This window comes from Oncorhynchus keta, chromosome 1 (assembly GCF_023373465.1).
Source record: "Oncorhynchus keta strain PuntledgeMale-10-30-2019 chromosome 1, Oket_V2, whole genome shotgun sequence".
NCBI classification, from domain to species: domain Eukaryota; kingdom Metazoa; phylum Chordata; class Actinopteri; order Salmoniformes; family Salmonidae; genus Oncorhynchus; species Oncorhynchus keta.
Window position 1 is genome coordinate 56,009,188 of NC_068421.1, and position 18,397 is coordinate 56,027,584.

An 18,397-nucleotide genomic window follows, 5' to 3' on the forward strand; every position below is an offset into this window, starting at 1 on the left:
TGTTGCTGGTATTTTGGCCCATTCCTCCATGCAGATCTCCTCTAGAGCAGTGATGTTTTGGGGCTGTTGCTGGGCAACACGGACTTTCAACTCCCTCCAAAGATTTTCTATGGGGTTGAGATCTGGAGACTGGCTAGGCCACTCCAGGACCTTAATGCTTCTTACAAAGCCACTCCTTTGTTGTCCGGCTGAAAGACCCAGCCACGTTTAATCTTCAATGCCCTTGCTGATGGAAGGAGGTTTTCACTCAAAATCTCACGATACATGGCCCCATTCATTCTTTCCTTTATACGGATCAGTCATCCTGGTCCCTTTGCAGAAAAACAGCCCCAAAGCATGATGTTTCCACCCCCATGCTTCACAGTAGTAAAATATTTTGGGGGGAAATTCGAAGTTGACGAGTAAAATGTGTTATACTTTTTTTGTTGTAAATTTTAAGAATTCAGGGGATAGGGATTTGTGACCAACTTTTTATACAACTTGAATGTTATTTTTTTAACTGAGGATTTTTTAAGACCAGTTGTAAACCAAGGTTTTCAGAACCCATCTACTGCTCTCTTACGTGGTTTAACTAAGGGAAAGCACTGGTGAAATACAGAGTTTAAACATTTTCCCATGAAATTAACTACATTACCAAAAGTCTGTGGATACCTACTCAATCGAACAATTAATTCCAAAATCATGGGCATTAATATGGAGTAGTTCCCCCCCTTTGCTGCTATAACAGCCTCCACTCTTCTGGGAAGGCTTTCCACTAGATGTTGGAACATTGCTGCAGGGACTTGCTTCCATTCAGCCACAAGCGCATTAGTGAGGACATTGTCATGCTGAAACAGGAAAGGGCCTAACCCCAAATTGTTGCCACAAAGCTGGAAGCACAGAACAGTCTAGAATGTCATTGTATGCTGTAGCGTTAATATTTCCCTCAACTGGAACTAAGGGGCCAAGCCAGAACCATGAAAAACAAACAGCTTTAGATCATTATTTTGCCTCCAAACTTTATAGTTGGCACCATGCATTAAGGCAGGTCGTTTCTCATGGTATCCGCCAAACCCAGGTTCATCTGTCAGACTGCCAAGATGGTTAAGCGTGACTCATCACTCCAGAGAACGCGTTTCCATTGCTCCAAAGTGCAATGGCAGCGAGCTTTACACCACTCCAGTTGACGTATGGCATTGCGCTTGGTGATCTTCAGCTTGTGTGCAGCTGCTCGGCCACGGAAACCCATTTCATGAAGCTCCAGACGAACAGTTCTTGTGCTGAAGTTGCTTTCAGAGGCAGTTTGGAACTCTGCAGTGAGTGTTGCAACCGAGGACAGATGATTTTTACACGCTTCAGAGGTCCCGTTCTGTGAGCTTGTGTGGCCTAACACTTTGCAGCTAAGCCATTGCTCCTAGATGTTTCCACTTCACAAGAACAGCACTTGCAGTTGATCGGGGCAGCTCCAGCGAGGCAGAAATTGACAAACTGACTTATTGGAAAGGTGGCATCCTATGACGTTGCCATGTTGAAAGTCACTGAGCTCTTCAATAGGCCATTATGCTGCCAACGTTTGTCTATGGAAAGTGCATGGCTGTGTGCTCAATTTTATACACCTGTCAAGAAAGGGTGTGGCTGAAATATCTGAAACCACTCATTTGAAGCAGTGTCCAGATACCTTGTACAGTTGAAGGTTCAAGTTTACATAGCCAAATACATTTAAACTCAGTTTTCACAATTCCTGACATTTAATCCGAGTAGAAATTCCCCGTCTTAAGTCAGTTAGGATCACCACTTTATTTTAAGAATGTGAAATGTCAGAATAATAGTTTAGAGAATGATTTCAGGTTGTATTTCTTTCATCACATTCTCAGTGGGTCAAAGGTTTACATACACTCAATTAGTATTTGGTAGCATTGCCTTTTAAATGGTTTAACTTGGGTCAAAAGTTTTGGGTAGCTTTCCACAAGCTTCCCACAATAAGTTGCTTGAGGTCATTGTCCATTTGGAAGACCCATATCCACATAATTTTCCTGCCTCATGACGCCATGTATTTTGTGAAGTATACCTGTCTCTCCTGCCGCAAAGCACCCCCACAACATGTTGCTGCCACCCCCGTGCTTCAGGGTTGGGGTGGTGTGCTTCGGCTTGCAAGCCTCCCCCTTTTTCCTCCAAACAAAACGATGGTCATTATGGCCAAACAGTTCTATTTTTGTTTCATCAGACCAGAGGACATCTCTCTAAAAAGTATGATCTTAGTTCCCATGTGCAGGTGCAAACCATAGTCTGGCTTTTTAATGGCAGTTTTGGAGCAGTGGCTTATAAATGAAATAATCTCTGTAAACAATTGTTGGAAAAATTCTTGTATCATTCACAAAGTTGAAAGGAGAAATATTTGCTTGTGTCTGACATACGCTGGTGGCTTTGATTGACGGGTGCTTTTACGGGGGTGTGCTTGTGCGAGTTCGCTGAAGTAGGCCTAGCCAGTCCGGACCATCTCTTCAATAAGAATCAAATGTTCATGTCACGATTTAATCTTATAAAAGACTTCACAATTTACATATATTTAAAAACATAGTGTGTGTGTGTGCGCACGCACATCTCAGTTACACGTACGTCAGTACATAAACACAACAAATAGGTCAAAAGGGGGAGAGGTGTTGCTTTATTTGTTTTTTTCTGTTCACTTGCGCTATATAAGATGGGAGTTCCATGCACTCATGGCCCTGCATAATACTGTATGATTCCTTGAATTTGTTCTGAACCTGGGGACTGTGAAAAGACCCATGGTGGCATGTCTGGTGGGGTAAGTGTGTGTATAAGTGCCCACGTGTAAGTTGACTATGCAAACAATATGGCATCTCCAACACAATGTTTCTTATAAAAACAAGTCACTCAGTCTTTCCACAACTCTTAGGCAAGAGAGACTGGCATGCATAGTATTAATATTAGCCATCTGATTACAATGAAGAGCATGACATGCCGCTCTGTTCTGGGCCAGCTGCAGTTAAACTAAGTCTTTCTTTGCAGCACTTGACCATATGACTGGACAATAATCAAAATATGATAAAATTAGAGGACTTGCTTTGTGGAGTGTGGTGTCACAAAAGCAGAGCATATCTTATTACAGACAGACCTCTCACCATCTTTACAACCATTGAATCGATATGTTTCGACCATGACAGTTTACAATCTAAGGTAACACCAAGTAATTGCCTCCTTGTTCAATAGCCACACCATATTATTCATTACCAGATTCCACTGAAGTCTAGAACTTAGGGAATGATTTATACCAAATACATTGCTCTTAGTTTTAGAGATGTTCGGAACCAGTTTATTACTGGCTACCCATTCCAAAGTAGACTGCAACTCTTTGTTAAGGGTTTCAGTGACTTCAATAGCTGTCACTGAAATGGTCACTAAATCGTTGAATCGTCAGCATGCATGGACACACATGCTTTGTTTAACGCCACTCTGTATAACTTCAGAGTGGGTAGGTGAGAGTGTAGGGGGAGTTGTACAAACAGAGTGACATAACTAACTACTACTATCAATGGTCAGACAGATTTGACAGATGACATATATCAGAAGAGATCCAGGTGTTACCTTGAGAACCCGGGCAGCGAGGCCCCCAGACGTTCCTCCTCCCCTCTGTAGCTCTCCCTCTCACGACACGAACCTGGACCCCTGGGAGACAGACAGGAGAGAACCATCATTAGACACTTCGATCAAAGGCCCTGAACCCTTTCTCTAAAATCTTACCACGTATAAACACACCCAGGGGGGACTATAGGGCAACTGGCTGATAGCATGAGTAGTTGGGAACATTGAAAAGTTTGACCCGTTGAAGAAAATCAAGAAGTCTGTCAAACAAAGAGACTTTAGACTGAAAAGAGAAGGAACAATGGTGAGCATTTTGACAGTCATTTTGTAAGTTTAGGTTTGAGACATCCCTGGATTGAGATTCTTGTCAATTGTCAAAATAAAAATAAAACTTGTCATTGCACTCTTGAAAATGTACCATCGGTTTCTGAATGCTCAAAGAGTCGCTGGAACCATCATGGTTGACAGAACTTGTATTTATTTGTGAGCTACGCTACTGTTCAGAACCCCCTGGTAGGCTCAGTCAGATAATATCTGCGGTCATATTAGACTTCTCCACAGCCGGGTAAACCCTGCATTGTTGGTCTTCATTTGATTACCTAGCATAGTCTCTGGTTCGTGGTTATGCTATGTAGAGAACGAGAACAAGGCCATCATTTGACCACAGTTGGCCCCGCCACATGTGGCTTGGAGAGAAGAATAAGAACTTGCCAGTGCAAAACTTTTTACTGTTAAAATGTGAGACTGGTAGGCAGGCAGGGATAACGTTAAACGACTTCCGCACATCACGACAAACCTGCACCACTGTCAATGTTGTATAACAGGCCAATAATCACACAGTCCCACAGGCAGTTTGTACTTCAAGAAGCCCTTTCTACAAGGGGCTCATAAAAAGCTTGGTTTTCTAACAACAATGTTCTGAGTGAAATCAGTTCACAAAGCTGTCTGGGGCAATGTTATAACACAAATATGTGTGACATTCTTCAGGCCTGTCCTGAAATACGGTTCACCAGTTTGGCCAGGTCTCACAAAGCACCTGATCAAACACATGGAAGGCCTTCAGAGAAGATGCCGCCGTATAATTGGAACACCCGATGACACATTTCCCAGCCTGGAGGCAAGAAGAGACCACAAGATGAGAGTTCACTCGGCTACTGAAGGAGGGGACCCACCCACTTCTCCAGGGGCTACCCACAAAACCAAACCACTCTAACCTGTGAAATTGGAGACAAGACACAGCCAATCAGTCACACAAAAAGACATCAACTGACCTTTCTGCCTAGAGCATACAGACGGACCCTGTAGTGTACCTGTGGGTAATTTCTTAACTGTCATTTTGTCCATGAGCCCAAAATTGACAGTAATATAAAAAGGAATTGGCCTAAACTCTGAGTTTGAAGCCAGCTATCAAAAGACATGTTCCAGGGTCCACTGGAAAAAAACTAAGCATTAGTGAGTAGCAGGTTTGTTTCATCTTTAACACTTTTCTCTTAAATGTCACAGAGCAAGTTTGCTCTCAGGATGAAAACAGTTGACGGTGGACAGTCAGGCTTTTATACACCGCTCTGAGGTTGAGCACTCTTTGGAATCAAGGAGGCCCTCGGCAGCAGCAGCAATTCAGTCACCCACATAGTTGACTGACTGCATACGTTTCACAACAACCTGAATGAAAGACTCGACTTCAGGATAAACACGCCTTCAAAAACCTATAACTCAGCAATTTGGATGAGACAGACTGCGGTCCTTCTCTTTTTTTTTGCGCCTCGCCTGTTCTTGGACACTGGGATAGAAAAGCTAACAATAACCCATGACCTAATGACGGGCTGTCATAATTCATGGAAGAATTCGGAGGGAAAAGTGTTTGTTGTAGTCGTGCTCTCAGCTCAATATGCTTTCTTTATCACTTCCCCTCCTACTTACAGTGCATTGTTGCTGGGCTTTGTTCCCGGCAGTGCTGACATCCAGTTGTATATCACCCCCACCAGTGGCCTTAGTCTGTGGTCACCTGCCCCTCTGCTCTCAGGTCAGGATCCTGGACCCCCTGCTTCTGCTTTTGTTTAGTGCATGTGACCCCCCCTCCTTATAGAGCTTCTGCTGAGCAAAGTACCAGACATGGCACTGTAAACCATGGCTGAGATTCATGTGTCCCTCAACTGTACATTTTGTGGTATTAGATTCATTCAAATGAGCATTCATTTGTTAAACAGATGCAAATAAAGTTGAATTGAAGTGAATTGATTATACACAAGTGAAAAAAGACCCAAGTTTGCTAGAGGTGAAGTAAAAAGAGGTTTGTACAACCAATACAAATGGCAGGAATGTGTTAATAAAACCAACCTTTTATAAACGGCAAATAAAGAAAGAGCTCCTTGCCATATCCATTTATTTTATGAGCAGCGTTCGGTTCAATCCCAACCTGTCAAAACAACATGATTCACCCAGTCAAACTCACCTTAAGCTGCGGTAGGAGTCCCTAACTCTAAGCGATAGTCCAAAGCAGTAGTCAGTCAAGACTCACTCAATCTCAGAGACCGCTATTACCAAAATCGCAGCGTCAAGTCATCCTGAGTGGAGACAGCACAAACGTTATATCTCATAACAGACAAGACCACGTTGTTGACATTAGAGTTGGCATTCATCCACCGACCAGAAGGTAGAGGGGAACTAGAGATGAAATCAGATTGGGAGGTAAAGGAGAGCCCTAGATAAAATGCGTGTAGGCTATCCGCGGAGACCGAGAGAGAGAGGGACTGATAGAGGAGAGAAAAACAAAATGTAGAGATCAAACAGCCGTGGAGCCCTAAGTCAGGCCACATGCTCCTGGATTAGCCGTGGCATGGCCCTACAGCCTGGGAAAAACGGCTGATAACACCCTTCGAGAGATTAAGCAATATGTTTTACATAAGAGACGCCTTTTGGCACTGAATAGACCTCAGCACGGCAAGCATAGGCTACTGCAGATGACCATTCTGATCGTTGGCACTAGCTCGAAACAAACCGAGGCCCTCTTTATGAATGTCGTAATACAAAGACGAAGAGGGAGGTCATGACTTCCGTCTGATCCTGAACTAACTAGCAAGATCTCTAGCTAAGTGCCTTTCAAAGAGAAACATGCTGGATAAGGACTTCAAAGTGGAAGGAGGTCCAAAGTCAATGTCCATATGCAACAGTTATAAAACCCACTGGCCTTAGTGAGTATACATTAGTGATGGGGGGGGGGGAAAAAAATACAGTTATCAAATCAAAATTGTATCGGTCACATTCGCCGAATACAACAGGTATAGACCGTACAGTGAAATGCTTACTTAAAAGCCATCAACCAGCAATGCTTTAAGAAAAAAACGTGTTTAGTAAAAAATAGATAAGTAAAATAAAATAAAAAAGTAACAAATAATAATTAAATAATTAAACAGCAGCAGTAAAATAACAAGCAAGGCTATATAGAGGGGGTTCCGGTACAGAATCGATGTGCGGGGGCACCGGTTAGTCGAGGTCATTGAGGTAATATGTACTTGTAGATGGAGTTCAAGTGACCATGCATAGATAATAAACACTCCGGTACCGCTCCGGTACAGCTTGCCTTGCGGTAGCAGAAAGAACAGTCTATAACTAGGGTGGCTGGAGTCTGACAATTTTTAGGGCCTTCCTGACTGCCTGATATAGAGGTCCTGGATGGCGGGAACCTTGACCCCAGTGATTATTTATACACACACAGAGATATTATTTTTGACAATAGTTTGCTGTACCTGCACCAAAACTCCAGTATTTTCCCTTCATAGCTTGTTCTCCATCTTTTCAAATAGGGAGACAAATTTGTTTTCAGCACTTTTATTTCCGCAAATGATCAATCAAAACTAGTTCTCATGCCTTGTCGCTCTGCAGCAGAAATATGGTGAGCAATATGTTTGGAACTTTGAATTGCAATAAAATCACAGTATCAAATCGCAATAGATATCGTTTTGGTACCTAAGTGATAATATCGTATCGCAAGGTCCCTGGCAATTTCTAGCACTAGTATACCTGTGAGGACCAATAAATAGTTATTTATTAGGATCCCCTATAGCCACTGCAAAAGCATCAGCTACTCTTCCTGGGGTCCACATTAAATCATGCATAGTACAGAACATTATTAGTCAAGGACAAAACACATACATTTAAAACATCACACAGTCTAAATATCAGTACATACACAATATCTAGGTCTAATACATAGTACAGTGCAACAAGATTAATAAAATGGCTGGCTCTTTCCACAGTAAATATTATTTTCAGTTTTTTTTTTTTAAACTGGTTTTCTGCTAGCTTGAGCTACCTGGGGTGGCAGAGAGGTACATGTAGTCATGGCTTTATTTAATACGGTTAGTTTCCCAGCCTCTGTTCTGGACCTGGGGACTGTGAGGAGAACTCTGGTTGCCCGTCTGTGTTGTACCAGATGAGTACCAATTGCTTGAACAGAGTTCGGTACCTTCAACAACACCTCGCACAAAGGCCAATAGTGATGCAGTCAATCTCTCCTCAACTTTGAGCCAGGAGAGACTGACATGCATGTTACTGACACATTCCATCCGCGTACATCTAAGTGCGATGCATACATCTAAGTGCGATACGTGCTGCGCTGTTCTGGACCAACTGCAAATTTACCAACGTCCTTCTTTGCTGCACATGACAACATAGCTGGGCAGTAGTCCAGGTGCGACAACACTACGGCCTGTGGGACCTGCCTTGTTGATAGTGCTGTTAAGGTAGAGCAGCGCTTTATTATCGACCGACTTCTCCCCATTTTAGCAACCATTGAGTCTATATGTTTTGACCATGAAAGCTTGCTATCTAGGGTTGCACCCAGCAGTTGTCTCATCAACTTGCTCAATAGCCACATTATTCAGTAATCGATCTAAACAAGGTTTAGCGTTGACTGATTTGTCCCAAAAAGTATGCTTTTAGTTTGAGAGTCGAATTTATTATGGATCCCCGGCAGCAGCTACTCTTCCTGGGATGCAGCAAAATTAACATAGTTAAACATTTTCAAAACATTGCAATACATTCATAACAGATTTCACAACATATTAAGTGTGTGCCCTCAGGCCTCTGCTACCACATACTGCATATCGAATGCGCAACCAGGGCTGGGAAAATTCTGGATCATTGTTACTCTAACTTCCGCGACACATACAAAGCCATCCCTCGCCCTCCTTTCAGCAAATCTGACCACGACTCCATTTCGTTGCTCCCAACCTATAGACAAACTAAAACAGGAAATGCCCGTGCTCAGGTCTGTTCAACGCTGGTCCGAGCAGTCTGATTCCACGCATCAAGATTGCTTCGATCACGTTGACTAGGATATGTTCCGGATAGCATCGAACAACAACATTAATGTATACAGTGAGCAAGTTTATTAGCAAGTGCATCGTTGATGTTGTACCAACAGCGACTATTAAAATCTTCCCCAACCAGAAACCGTGGATTGATGGCAGCATTTGCGCAAAATTGAAAGCGTGAACCGCTGCTTTTAATCAGGGCAAGGTGACCGGAAACATGACTGAATACAGTGTAGCTATTCCCTCCGCAAGGCAATCAAACTAGCTAAGTGTCAATATAGAGACAAAGTAGAGTCGCAATTCAACAGCGCAAACACAAGAGGAATGTGGAAAGGGTCTACAGTCAATCACGGCCTACAAAAAGAAAACCAGCCCTGTCGCAGACCCTGATGTCTTGCTCCCATACAAACTAAACTTCGTCGCTCGCTTTGAGGACAATACACCGACACGGCCCGCTAACAAAACCAGCGGACTATCGCTAAACGACTAACCTGCGGACTCTCCTTCAATGTGAGTAAAACATTTAAACGTGTTAACCATCGCAAAGGCTGCCGGCCCAGACGGCATCCCTAGCCGCGTCCTCAGAGCATGCGCAGACCAGCTGGCTGGTGTGTTTACGGACATATTCAATCAATCCCTATCCCAGTCTGCTGTTCGCACATGCTTCAAGAGGGCCACCATTGTTCCTGTTCCCAAGAAAGCTAAGGTAACTGAGCTAAACGACTATCGCCCAGAAGCACTCACTTCAGTCATCATGAAGTGCTTTGAGAGACTAGTCAAGGATCATATCACCTCCACCCTACCTGACACCCTAGACCCACTCCAATTTGCTTACTGCCCCAATAGGTCCACAGATGACGCAATCACACTGCCCTAACCCACCTGGACAAGAGGAATACCTGGAATGCTGTTCATCAACTAGAGAGGAATGTAAGAATGCTGTTCATCAACTACAGCTCAGCACCATATTACCCTCCAAACTCGTCATTAAGCTCGAGATCCTGGGTCTCGACACAGCCCTCTGCAACTGGGTCCTGGACTTTGACGGGACGGCCCCAGGTGGCGAGGGTAGGAAACAACATCTCCACCCCGCTGATCCTCAACACTGGGGCCCCACAAGGGTGCGTTCTCAGCCCTCTCCTGTATTCCCTGTTCACCCATGACTGCGTGGCCATGCACGCCTCCAACTCAATCATCAAGTTTGCATATGACACTACAGTGGTAGGCTTTAGAATGCTCTATCAAATCATAGACTTATATTATAATATAACACAGAAATACAAGCCATAGGTCATTAATATGGTCAAATCCAGAAACTATCATTTAAAAAACAAAACGTTTATTCTTTCAGTGAAATATGGAACCGTTCTGTATTTTATCTAACGGGTGGCATCCGTAAGTCTAAATATTGCTGTTACATTGCACAACCTTCAATGTTATGTCATAATTACGTACAATTCTGGCAAATAAGTTCACAACGAGCCAGGCTCAAGCATTCATTCAAACAGCCCTTTACAGCGTTAGCCAGCAGCTCTTCGCAATGCTTCAAGCATTGCGCTGTTTATGACTTCAAGCCTATCAACTCCCGAGATTAGGCTGGCAATACTAAAGTACCTATTAGAACATCCAATAGTCATGACTGTCTTGGTGTGTTTGGACCAATCTAGTTTGTTGTTGATGTGGACACCAAGAAACTTGAAGCTCTCAACCTGCTCCACTACAGCCCCGTCGATGAGAATGGGGACGTGTTCGGTGCTCCTTTTCCTGTAGTCCATAATCATCTCCTTAGTCTTGGTTACATTGAGGGATAGGTTGTTATTCTGGCACGACCCGGCCAAGTCTCTGACCTCCTCTCTATAGGCTGTCTCGTCGTTGTCGGTGATCAGGCCTACCACTGTTGTGTCGTCAGCAAACTTGATGGAGTTGGAGTCGTTCCTGGCCATGCAGTCGTGTGTGTGAACAGGGAGTACAGGAGGGGACTGAGCACACACCCCTGGGGAGCTCCAGTGTTGATGATCAGCGTGGCAGATGTGTTGCTACCTACCCTCACCACCTGGAGGCGGCCTGTCAGGAAGTCCAGGATCCAGTTGCAGAGGGAGGTGTTTAGTCCCAGGATCCTTAGCTTGGTGATGAGCTTTGAGGGTACTATGGTGTTGAACGCTGAGCTGTAATCAATGAACAGCATTATCACATAGGTGTTCCTTTTGTCCAGGTGGGAAAGGGCAGTGTGGAGTGCAATAGAGATTGCATCACCTGTGGATCTGTTTGGGCGGTATGCAAATTTGAGTGAGTCTAGGGTTTCTGGGCTAATGGTGTTGATGGGAGTCATTACCAGCCTTTCAAAGCACTTCATGGCTACGGACGTGAGTGCTACGGGTCTGTAGTCATTTAGGCAGGTTGCCTTCGTGTTCTTGGGCACAGGGACTATGGCGGTCTGCTTGAAGCATGTTGGTATTACAGACTCAAATGTTGAAAATGTCAGTGAAGACACCTGCCACTAGGTCAGCACATGCTCGTAGCACACGTCCTGGTAATCCGTCTGGCCCCGCAGCCTTGTGTATGTTGACCTGTTTAAAGGTCTTCCTCACGTCGGCTACGGAGAGCGTGGTCACACATTCGTCCAGAACAGCTGATGCTCTCATGCATGCCTCAGTGTTGCTTTCCTCGAAGCGAGCATAGAAGTGATTTAGCTCGTCTGGTAGGCTATTGTCACTGGGCAGCTCATGACTGTGCTTCCATTTGTAGTCTGTAATAGTTTGTAATAGTTTGCAAGCCCTGCCACATCCGACGAGCATCGGAGCCGGTGTAGTATGATTCAATCTTAGCCCTGTATTGACGCTTTGCCTGTTTGATGGTTCGTCGCAGGGCAAAGCTTCCGGGTTAGAGTCCCACACCTTGAAAGCGGCAGCTCTACCCTTTAGCGCTGTGCAAATGTTGCCTGTAATCCATGGCTTCTGGTTGGGTTATGTACGTACAGTCCCTGTGGGGACAACGTCCTCAATGCACTTATTGATAAAACCAGTGTATTCCTCAATGTCATCGGAAGAATCCCGGAACATGTTCCAGTCTGTGATAGCAAAGCAGTCGTGTAGTTTAGCATCTGCTTCATCTGACAATTTTTTTTATAGACAGAGTCACTGGTGCTTCATGCTTTAATTTTTGCTCGTAAGCAGGAATCAGGAGGACAGTTGTGGTCGGATTTACCAAATGGAGGGGAAGGGAGAGCTTTGTACGCGTCTCTGTGTGTGGAGTACAGGTTATCTAGAATTGTTTTCCCTCTGGTTGCACATTTAACCTGTTGATAGAGATTTGGTAGAACTGATTTAAGTTTGCATTAAAAAAAGTCTCCGACCACTAGGAGCGAGTGGTTTGGGTGAGTGGTTTCCTGTTTGCTTATTTCCTTATACAGCTGACTGAGTGCGGTCTTAGTGCCAGCATCTGTCTGTGGTGGTAAATAAACAGCCACGAAAAGTATAGCTGAGAACTCTCTAGGCAAGTAGTGTGGCCTGCAGTTTATCACAATATACTCAACTTCAGGCGAGCAAAATCTAGAGACTTCCTTAGATTTCGTGCACCAGCTGTTGTTTACAAATATGCACAGACCCCCCGTCTTACCGGAGTGTGCTGTTCTATCCTGCCGGTGCAGCATATATCCATGTCGTCGTTCGGCCACGATTCCGTGAAGCATAGGATATTACAGTTTTTGATGTCCTGTTGGTAGGATATTCATGATCTTACCTCGTCTAGTTTATTGTCCATTGATTGCACGTTGGTGAGTAATATTGACGGTAACAGCAGCTTTCCTAGTTGTCTTCTGCGGGTCCGGACGAGGCATCCGGCTCTTCATCCCCGGCGTCGCTTCCTCTTGCAAATAATTGGGATGTCTGCCCTGAGGGTTGTTTGGATAATATTGTGCGAGTCCTGCTTGCTGTTGTTGTTGAATAAATCTTTGTCTAATCCGAGGTGAGTGATCGCTGTCATGATATCCAGAAGCTCTTTTCTGCCGTAAGATAAGGTTGCAGAAACATTATGTACAAAATAATTTACAAATATCGCGAAAAACCCCCCACAACATAGCACAATTGGTTAGGAGACCATAAAACGGCGGCCATCTCCTCCAGCGCCATCTTGTACACCATGCGTATATGCGTTTGTCTATGCTTGCATTGCTTCACAGTCCCCGCTGTTCCATAAGCTGTATTTTTACCCGTTTTTTAAAATGCATTTTTCACTGCTGCCATGAATTACTTGATGTGGAATAGAGGTCCATGTAGTCATGGCTCTATTTAGTACTGTGTGCCTCCCATAGTCTGTTCTGGACTTGGGCACTGTGAAGAGACTGGTGGCATGCCTTGTGGGGAATGCATGGGTGTCTGAGCTGTGTGACAATAGTTCGAACAGACAGCTCGGTGCATTCAACATGTCAATGTCACAAATACAAGTAGTGATACAGTCAATCTCTTCTCCACTTTGAGCCATGAGAGATTGACATGCATATTATTAATGTTAGCTCTCTGTGTACATCCAAAGGCCAGATGTGCTGCCCTGTTGTGAGCCAATTGCAATTTTCCTCAGTCCCTCTTTATGGCACCTGACCAAGCGACTGAACAGCAGTCCAGGTGCGACAACCTCCATCTTAGCTACTGTTGTATCAATATGTTTTGACCATGACAGTTTACAATCCAGGGTTACTCCAAGCAGTTTAGTTTAGTCAACTTCACTAGATATAATTTCAGCGTGACTTTTCACGTCAACAATGTTCAGTCTTGGAGGATACCAGTTCGGACTCCCCATTTCGGCAGAAAAACATGATTCTCTGGTTCACTCTGTAGCGCAAAATTTCACATTTGTTTCTATTTTAATCTAAAGCACTTCATTACGCTTTCAGTGATGGGGGTTGCTGGTTTGTCTTGGCCTTTGAAGGTAAACCGCAGGACAGGGACTAGAAAGGCCACCCTCTATGTGCCACGGCCCGTGGGCTTGGAGTGCAAACAGTGCCAGGCTACTGAAGGGACTTGCACCATGTCAGGATATTTCTCGCCCCAACTCCGGATCAACATGGGCAGACCTGTTACAGACCACAGTCTTTGAGCTCACCTGTGAAAAGTACCCAGGCATCGGCTCAAAGGCCTGGGGGATATTGGTGCCGCGCTTCTCAAGCCCTCCATAACCACCTCCAAATCTCCAGTTTGGCAAGAACACCCTGTACTAACTTGAGCTTTCCAGAAAGCAGAGTTTGGTGGTCAACAGGGCAAGGTCAGAAAGAGGGGCTCTAACTGTACTGTGATGGTGAACACTGCAGCCAGATGCAGAAAAAGTAACAAGGTACTTTTCTTCACATCTGAAATGTTTAATTATCATAATCAATTCATCCCAAAAATGGAATGTACATTATCAATGGGAAACAAATCATGGCAAAACATGTTGCCGAAGAGCCTCAATATTTCTTCTGCAGTTGGCACATTCATGAGGAAACCAAGAGGAGACTGTCAAGTCTTAAAATAAAATCTGACACCCAAACTAATCTATTAACAAAGACTTACCTCCAAGATGCTCCTGATCAAAGAGAATAAAAAGAAATATGGGCTAGTAGATAGCATTTTATTCCTCAAAGGCAGTGTAGTTATTTATTCATCACAGTGACCATACAGTGACCATACACTACAAGTCAACAGTTTTAGAATACCTAATCATTCATCATCACAAGTTTTTTTTATTTTTACACTGTATAATAATATTGGAGACATCAAAACTATGAAATAATGCATGTTTATTTGTAATACATTTGATAGTGTGTAGATTGAGGAATAAAAAAAAAAAACATTTTAAAATAAGGCTGTAACGTAACCAAACGTGGAAAAAGTCAAGGGGTCTGAATACTTTCTGAATGCACTGTACGTACATATCCCAACCAGAAGCCATGGATTACAGGCAACATCCTCACTGAGCAAAAAGTTAGAGCTGCCGCTTTCAAGGAGTGGGATGCTTATAAGAAATTCCACTAAGACCTCCGACAAATACATCATACAGACAAAGCGTGAATACATGACTAAAATCGAATCCTACGACGCCGGCTCTGGTCGTGTAAACACGACACTTATATGCGATTTCTGCTATCAAAATACGAAGACCGCATTGAAAAGACGGGAGACACAAAAGTCGTTTTGTGGTCTGATTGTGTTCAGATCTGGCTGACCACTTCAACAGGTGGTCAGGGATGCATTGTGTGCAGATTTCTCCTCTGAACGCAATCAGGCTACCGAAAGCGCATACAATGAGCGACGCCATCAACACTGCTCCCACAAGTATCAAGAAAACTTATGTTTTGGGAGTAAGAGGAACATTTTCATTATAGCGTTGGAGGAAATACGTTCCTAGTATGAGGAACGCGTTTGTTGGCCTCAAATGTGAGGGGGTAGCAAATATTTAGAAAATATATTTTTGGTTTGGCTAGCGTTATGCTAATCCTTTTACAATCCGTTTAGTGTTGCTTGCTAGCTACAGAGGCTAGCTTGCTAGTTAGCTACTGCAATTAGTCGTGTTATTATATTTACCAGTATGCGTTTGTAGAGCGCACTCTGGCATTTGAATATAGCGCAGGATAAGGGAATCCGTACACACTGTAGACATTTAAATGTAGACGCATGACGCTGTCAGAATTCCATCAGAGCACGAAAGCTGCACAAACTATCAAGTCGAGACACGGCCCGACACTCGGTGGAGGTGGTAGTACTTGGAAACTATCAGGGATTACAAAGGGAAACCCAGCCGCGAGCTGACCAGTGACGTGAGCCTACCAGACGAGTTAAATGCCTTCTGTGCTCACGTCGAGGCACGCAACACTGAACCAAGCATGAGAGGACCAGCTGTTCCGGTCAACTGTGTGATCCCTCTCTACGTAGCTGATGAGTGTAAGACCTATAAACAGGTTAACATTCAGAAGGTCGCGGGGCTAGACTGATTACCAGGACGCATACTCAGACCATGCACTGACCAGCTCGCAAGTGTCTTTACTGACATTTTCAACCTCTCCCTGACCCAGTCTGGGAGAGACTGCGCACATGTTTCAAGCAGACCACCATAGTTAGGGCCCTATAAAATCTGCGATGCAGAGAACGCAGATGGAATCCAGACAAACGGAATGCAATACTAAAAAATGAATTGAACTTAATCAACTATATTGATTATTTATAGCCTAAGTTTATCATAAGAAATTAACAGAATGCATCAGTGATTCGTATTTCCTGCAACTTTCTGAAGAGACAATAAGAATTCTCCATCTCTGTATGTGCGGTGCACGCGTGTAGCACTTTGTTAGTGAAAAGTGTTCTGGTAGATAGAAAGGGTTTCCCAAAGACCTATTTTAAAGTGTGATTGAGAGCAGAAACTTGAGAAAAAAATTAATGATTTTATAGGGCCTGTGCCCAAGAATGCCAAGGTAACCTGTCTAAATGACTATTGCCAGCTAGCACTCACATCTGTAGCAATGAAAGGCTGGTCATCGCTCACATCAACACCATCATCCCAGACACCCTAGACCCACTCCAATTCGCATACCGCCCCAACAGATCCACAGATGACGCAATCTCTATTGCACTCCACACTGCCCTACTCCACCTGAACAAGAGGATCACCTGTGAGAATGCTGTTCATCGACTACAGCTCAGCATTCAAAACAATAGTTCCCTCCAAGATCATCACTAAGCTCAGGACCCTGGGACTAAACACCCTCTGCAACTGGATCCTGGACATCCTGACATCCAGGATCCGGAGCGAGAAATTGTATGTTACCGTGAAATGCTTACGTGCAAGCCCTTAACCTCTCTGGGATATTCGGGACGGTAGCGTCCCACCCCGCCAACAGCCAGTGAAAGTGCAGGGCGCCAAATTCAAAACAAAAATCTCAAAATTAAAATTCCTCAAGCATACAAGTATTTTACACAATTTTCAAGATAAAATTCTCGTTAAATCTAGCCAGTGTCTGATTTCAAAAAGGCTTTACAGCGAAAGCACCACAGACGATTAAGTTAGGTCACCACCAAGTCACAGAAAAACAGCCATTTTTCCAGCCAAATAGAGGAGTCACAAAAGCACAAATATAGATCAAATTAATCACTAACCTTTGATGATCTTCATCAGATGACACTCATAGGACATCATGTTACACAATACATGTTTTCTTCGATAAAGTGCATATTTATATCCAACAATCTCATTTTACATTGGCGTGTTATGTTCAGTAGTTCCAAAACATGCGGTGATTTTGCAGAGAGCCACATCAATTTACAGAAATACTCATAATAAAACATTGATAAAAGATACAACTATTATACATGGAACTTTAGATGAAATTTTCCTTAATGCAACCACTGTGTCAGATAAAAAATTTAAAAAGCAACCCATGCAATAATCTGAGAATGGCGCTCAGAGACCAAAACAGTCAGAGATATCCGCCATGTTGTGGAGTCAACATTAGTCAGAAATAGCATTATAAATATTCACTTACCGTTGATGATCTTCATCAGAAATCATTCCCAGGAATCCCAGTTCCACAATAAATGTTTGTTTTGTTCGATAAAGACCATAATTTATGTCCAAATAGATACTTTTGTTAGGGCGCTTGGTAAACAAATCCAAACGCACGTGCAAGTCCAGCCGAAAGGTTGGTCGAAAAGTCAAGAAAGTTATATTACAGGTCGTAGAAACATGTCAAACTAAGTATAGAATCAATCTTTAGGATGTTAACATAAATCTTCAATAATGTTCCAACCGGAGAATTCCTTTGTCTGTAGAAAAGCAATGGAACGCAAGACAACTTCCACACGACCGCGCGTCACGAGCTCGTGGCAATCTGACAGACACCTGGCTCATTCCCCTCTCATTTCGACCCCACTTCACAGTAGAAGCCTCAAAGTTCTAAAGACTGTTGACATCTAGTGGAAGCCAGGGGAAGTGCAACATTACCAATATCCCACTGTATCTTCAATAGGGCATGAGTTGAAAAACAACCAACATCAGATTTCCCACTTCCTGGTTGGATTTTTTTCTCAGGTTTTCACCTGCCATATGAGTTCTGTTATACTCACAGACATCATTCGAACAGTTTTCTATCCAAATATACTAATTATATGCATATTCTAGCTTTTATGGCTGAGAAGCAGCCAGTTTACTCTGGGCACCTTATTCATCCAAGCTACTCAATACTGCCCCCCCAGTCACCAAGAAGTTACTCTATTTCTTGAACTGCATTGTTGGGTAAAGAAAATATTCACTAAAATAAAAGTTATCTTTTTTTTTTTTATTAAACAAGAAGGCTATTTTTGGGGCCTTCCTCTGACACCGCCTAGCATATAGGTCCTGAATGTCAGGAAGCTTGGTCCCAGTGATGTACTGGGCTATACACACTACCCTCTTTAGCACCTTATGGTCAGATGCCGAGCAGTTGCCATACCAGGCGGTGATGCTCTCAATGGTGCAGCTCTAGAACTTTAGAACTCTGG

General features: G+C 43.6%; 1 protein-coding gene across 3 annotated transcripts in view; it reads right to left on the reverse strand.

Moving 5' to 3' along the window:
* The window catches only part of LOC118388551 (polyamine-transporting ATPase 13A3-like), a 64,050-nt gene that overhangs the window by 40,940 nt on the left and 4,713 nt on the right, over nt 1-18,397 (reverse strand). For all 3 annotated transcript variants that reach the window (XR_004826576.2, XM_035777746.2, XM_035777764.2), the window contains one exon: nt 3,586-3,666. The gene's annotated coding sequence lies outside the window, so the exon portion shown is untranslated. The remainder of the gene's footprint in view (nt 1-3,585; nt 3,667-18,397) is intronic.